Genomic DNA, 6,136 nt, shown 5'->3' with positions numbered 1-6,136 from the left:
ATTTGGTCTCTAAACTAATTGGTCCCTAAACACTATTAGACATCCCAATAATTCATACACAGATTCATGATAATTAAAACAAAAAGAAAATTCTTCACTTATACAAAACCAAATGAACCCATCAATGCACACACAAAATGAAACCAACACAGAATTCCTAAAAAGAAGAAAAAAAAAAAAACAAACAGAGAATTATGAGTTGTACATCCCAGATTATAACACCATCAAAAACACCTTCTTAGACCCATTTTGAGACAAACCCCAAATCAAAAAATACTCACAAATTCACAAATGACTACACCCCAAAACACCACCTTTCAAACCCAAATAAAAAATCATCAAATCCTTATCAACATAAGAAAACCCAATCCCTAAATCTGCCAAGATCCAAACCAAAAGAAGAAGAAATAAATAAATGAAAATAGAATAGAGATAGAAGAAAAAGCCACTCGTGGCGGCGTTGCCGACATGATTCTTCGCCTATGGTGGTGGCAAAGCCTGTGGGTCTCCGCTAAATGTATACTAGACGTTTGGTACACAAACACAAACCCAAACCCAAACCTAGAAACAAATATACAAACCTTCTCTTCCATGGCTGAGCAACACCAAAAGCTTGAGAGAGGGAATCTTTAGCCAGGTGAGAGAGAGAAAGAGATGAGATAGGAAAAGAGGTCTGGAAGAGAGAAGAGAAGGGTCTAAGAAGAGAGAAGAGAGAAGAAAGAAGAGATAGGAGAAGGTGAGAAAAATAAATGGCATTCAAAACCAAATTTTGTTAAGGGATGAACTTGGTCACTTTTTAAAAGTCTTGGACTAGGTTAGTATTAGCTTAAATCGTAGGGTAATTTTTTGGAATTATCCTTCTTATATTCTAGGATAGAAATGATTTCTATGTTTTATGATTTGTTGATGAGGCGCATCATTTTTAATTATTTATGTATTTGAATTAGGCTTGTCCAACAAAATTGAAGACCCGACCCACCCGGCCAAACCGACCAAACTCGAACCGTCCGCTGTCCAACCCGACTACTTGGTGGTCGGTAACGGGTTCCTGCCATCCTGAACCGATTCCGGCAGGTCGAGTAGTGGGTCTTCCCTTCCAAAACCCGATCCACCTGAACCGACCGTGATATATAACCTTCAGTGCTCAGTGTTTAGTTAGTTTCTCAGTTCTTTCATTCTTTCTCAGTCTTAGGCTCTTTCTCACTCTCTTGATCTCTCAACATCATCGATATGTGTCGATTTACATTGATATCTCAACATCATCGAGCTTTCAACCTCCATCACTGCTAATCTACGCTCCATCATCGTAGATCTGCATTGATATCTCAACAGCAACAATCTACGATTCTCTTCCATTCACCATCCTTAATCTGCGATCTCTACCATTCACCATCTCTGATTCGCGAGTCAAGATTGTAGTTTTCAGTAATTTTCTTTCTTTATTTCTTTGTTTCAGTCTCATGCAAGTTCAGATTTACTATCATCTCTCTATTTCTATTTGTGTTCTTTGGATTTGTGGTGTTTGGGTTTGTAGATTTGTTCTTTCAAATTTATGAAATATTTGGTCTTTGATCTTTGTCCACTACAACAAAATGTATTTTCAGTGAGGAAAAAATTCGTCACTAAAAGTCCAAATATTCGTCACTAAGAACCTTTAGCGACGAAATCGAACTTTTAGCGACGAAACTCATTTCGTCGCTGAAACCCCGTCGCTAAAAGTCCTAGCGACGAAAAATTTCGTCACTAAAAGTCCGATTTGTTTTAAAAAGAAAAAACTTTTAGCGACGAAAACGTTTCGTCGCTAAATGTTTTCCTCGCTAAAAACACTATTCAGTGACAAATATATTTCTTCACTAAAAACACTTCAGTTTATTAAATCATATTTAGTGACGAACAATTTCGTCACTAAAACTATTTTCGAGTATATATAGTGACGAAAAAATTCGTCACTAAAACTATTTTTAAAAAAATCCAAGCACATATAGCGACAAAAATTTTCGTCACTAAAACCATTTCTTACAAAATTATGCTACATTTAGTGACAAAATATTTCGTCACTAAAACAATTTTTTGTTGCTATATTTGTTATGAAAAAATTCGTCGCTAAAGCTTATTTTTTGTTTTTATTTTTTTCATGGCTTTGATATTAACCTTTAACCTGTCATTAGATTATTAAAACATCACATTTGAATAACACATTTATTTTAACAACACATTTATAAAAAAAACGATTCATACATTCCACAAGTAAAAAATAAAACAAGTATCCAATTCAAACTTCTTCCATACAATAATTGTCTGCAACACATACAATAATACAAGATATTTTATAATAATACAAAAAGTGTAGCATAATATAATTAGAACCAACAGAAGATTTCCTCAAATGTCTTCAAGTAATGCAAAAAGTAAATCCCCTAAAGCCACCAATAAGAAATCTGCACAAATATAAAAACAATACTACATTAAAATCATAAAGTAAAAACATTAACTATGTTATAAGAAACATTTCTTACAATGCATTAAGAGTAGCCACACCAATTAATTAAAATCACTACTCCTAATGTATAAGTTGTAGAAAACAAATATAGATTTTCGAGTGTAATATAATACAATTACTTTCGAATAATGCATTAAAAAAAGTAGTCACACCATGTAGTGCAGGTCAAATGCTAAAATAAAATACTAAAATGCATTAAATGCTTTTCATATTGGTTTTTTAGGGCTCATATCTATAATTTTTAATGTTTATTTTATTTTTACTTTTTAGGCCAAAACTAAAGAGTTTAGTCCAAGTAAAATAAAATTTTATACTTTTTAACACAAAATTTTAAAATTAAAAATAAATCTTTTTTTTTTTAGTCCAAAAATGAGAAGGTAACCTACAAAAAGAATCATTTAAAGCCCAATTAGTCTAAAATGAATTGAAATGGACTGAAAAGGACCAAATAGACCAAACTAGACCGGATGGACCGAAGTGAAACTAATAGACCAAAATGGAGGAAAATTACCTAATAGATCAAAGTGGACTTAATAGGCCAAAATGGACCAAATATTCTGAATTGGACCGAAGTGGCTGAATTGGTCCGAATAGACAAAATGAACCCAATGGACCGAATTTAGTCACCAATGCAGTTAATAGAAAATTCTAATGTAGAGCCATATCTTAGAGAAGTGACAGATTTGTTATAAAAGGTCTTACCAAAATTAATGTTTTTAAAAAAGCTCAAATTTCCAAACAATTGGCATACTAATAGATTATTGAGCACTTCCCTGGATTTTGTCGTGCCATCATGGACAAACAACTAGGATTCTTCATTCACCACCCACCCAGAAGGGCCAGAACAACATGTACTAAAGTCACTTTTTTCTAAGACCGCTTAATCCAAATAAACCCTATAGCAAAGACATGCACATAAAGTAGGTGGCCTTCTTTTAGAATTAATATGTTTTAAAACTAAAATTTTTAATAAATTTGAGTTCTTGTCCTCCTGTAAATGAAGCCTTGGAGGCTTCACTTGGTACCCACAAAATAACAAAGGGAGCCACTACATCGTGACATAAGAAGGCCTCTTTTTGTGGGAAGGGGGAGATGGGGTTCTGGTAACATAAAAACAATTCATGTTCTCATTGTACCCTCCAATATTAGTAATAAAGCCATTTTTAGTAACAGAAAATAAAATCCAACAAGGGACTATACCTGAAAGAAACTCTCTTGTAATTGCAACCAAAAGAGCCAATGGTTCCTCTCCAAATGGTGTGAGCTGGAACACATTCAAAAGAACTATGAGAGTTCTGTTTTCTTTTTGATAATTAATTTTTTATAAGGATTGGCTTTTGTCATCTGGTGCTAACGATGTAACAATAATTAGAGTGAAAAACAATGTTCACAGGACAATACCAACATGCAAAATAGTGAAACACTGTATGGTTACTATAAGTAAGACTGACAGGTTAAATACTCAACTCAATTCATTCAGAATAGTGAAATGAGTAACAAAGCGAGCATGAGAATCAAACCTCCATCCAGCAATACCATTGTTCCATGTAGTCCTAGTGCCTCAGTTTCTTTTGATGTTAGAATTTGACTTCTTCCAAGCAAAGAATGTATGCTCTAAACCAGCCCTAATAGATCCATCTGAAATTATCCATCCTAGATTATCCATAAAAGAATTAAAGGGATTTGATTAAAGAAAAAGTCTGTGAAAAAACAACTGTTTAAAATGCAAATGAAAAAAATCTTCCCCTTTTCAAATTGAGATTACCCAATACTTGCACTTTTTTTAATTGCAAACAATTAGTTGATATGTTCATTCAAATTGATATATATATATATATATATATATATATATATATATATATATATATATATATATTTTATTTTATTTATTTTAAAATCAGAAAGATTGCATGTCAATAAAGTAAAGCAATAGTAATTTAGCTGACACTGATTTCAATATGCAAATAAGACATAAAAATTAATAAATTGTGATTTACATGTGTTCTAATAATGAGTCAATAACGTTAACTTTCAGTATGCAGCAACTACATTAAAGTTTCAAGCTTCTGGTTATAGTTTTAGATCTCAGAAACCACCAAATGCAATTTTAGCATTACCAATACATCCAAGATGAGCTGGAATTTCTCCACCAGGGAAAGCCAATTTTGTGGCCTCAAATGAAGCTTTAATTGATTCTTTCCAAGTCCCACCAATTTCTTTTGACTTTGTTTCTACTTTTGACAGGTTTGGGTCTTCCATTGGCAAGGAATATCCAGATAGTACGTGGCCCACCCACACACCATCTTTCCTATATCCCTCATGATAATATTTAAGAGACTTAAAAAAAAAAATCATATATATATTTCTAAAATCACCCAATGGGAAAAGAGCCACAAAGATGAGCCAAATAAGTAATATTTATCTTTATAAGTAAAAGTCCATTGGGACTTTATTCGTATCTTCATGAATGACTTGCATAAAACAAAATTGAAGACATGGGTTTGGATGTTTGGTACTTTTGCCATCAATTTAAAATGAAAAGTTTAAGAATTTCACGGAGGAGCTTGACTAATACGTAGTCTCACACTCCACTTTTATTTTTCTTTAATTTGTTAATTTTTTTTTTCCTTTTGGCCCTGGCTTCACATCTTAACAGAATTTTGCAGTATCAGCATAGTGGAAAACAATCTTCTGCACTATCCACCAATTAAATTCGATCCATTTTTTTTACTAAATAAACGGTAGAAAGAGATTTTTGACTGGATTTAGTTAAAATTATTTGCCCAGAACTATTTGCAATCCTTTTTTTTTATTAATTCTTTTCCTCTTTGTACTGGATGTTGTTGGAATTTGAAGTTTTATACAAATGCTTACTTGCTTAGCATTAGAGGTTAAAAGTAAAACACTTGAAGTAAACTCTTTCACTTGAATTTATTTATTTTTTATGAAGAAAAAGTTGGTGACAGAGAAACTCCACACTAGTAATCGAACACAAAATCATAGAATACATTCACACGCTATCCGAAACCCTAACTAAAGCAAATCCATTCAACAGAGAAACCACCAAAAAACGAAGAAAAACCAACAAATAACAATAAAGATCAAAACTTTATACCTTGGCAGGCCAGGCAGGGAAGTCCTTGTCTTTAGCGAGCACAAGATCACCAACCTTTCATTGCTGCCGCTGCCGCTTTACTGGAGCCTTTTCTCTGGCTCGGCCCCATCGGACTCGAAAACCTTACCCAAGCAAAATCGAATCGCCGATGAGCCGGCCTTGTTTGGGTTCTTGAGGGAGAGATCGACATCGAGAGTGATGTTGACGGCGGCGAAGCTTGACGACGGAGGAAAAGCTTGATGGCGCAGTGAACGGCAAAGAGAGAGTGAGAGTGAGAGTGAGAGTGACGGCAAAATTTTAGAGAGCCAGGGGACTAAAAAACTGAAATGGTATATAAATAGGCAATCTTTAGTGACGAAATGTTTTCGTCGCTATTGCCCACTTCTAGCGACGAATTTTGGTTTCGTCACAAAAAGGGCCAAAATTTCTTACCATTTTAGCGATGACTTTTAATTTCATCGCTATAACACACCTTTAGCGACGAATTTTAATTTCGTCACTAAAAACCCCAGATTTTGTTA

The 6,136-nt window shown here is 33.7% G+C and overlaps 1 long non-coding RNA gene across 1 annotated transcript; it reads right to left on the bottom strand.

The window, feature by feature from the left end:
• Window positions 1-2,264: 2,264 nt before the first annotated feature.
• Window positions 2,265-5,923, bottom strand: LOC142627584 (uncharacterized). The gene is made up of 4 exons (XR_012842884.1): window positions 5,616-5,923; window positions 4,021-4,153; window positions 3,701-3,764; window positions 2,265-2,438 (listed from the first exon to the last, which is right to left on the bottom strand). It is a non-coding gene; the product is annotated as an uncharacterized LOC142627584 (long non-coding RNA).
• Between the last annotated feature and the right edge of the window lie 213 nt (window positions 5,924-6,136).

The sequence above is a fragment of the Castanea sativa genome, chromosome 3 (genome assembly GCF_040712315.1).
Source record: "Castanea sativa cultivar Marrone di Chiusa Pesio chromosome 3, ASM4071231v1".
Taxonomy (NCBI): Eukaryota; Viridiplantae; Streptophyta; class Magnoliopsida; order Fagales; family Fagaceae; genus Castanea; species Castanea sativa.
The sequence above is the reverse complement of the archived record's forward strand: the minus strand, read 5'-3'. Positions and strand labels throughout refer to the sequence as shown.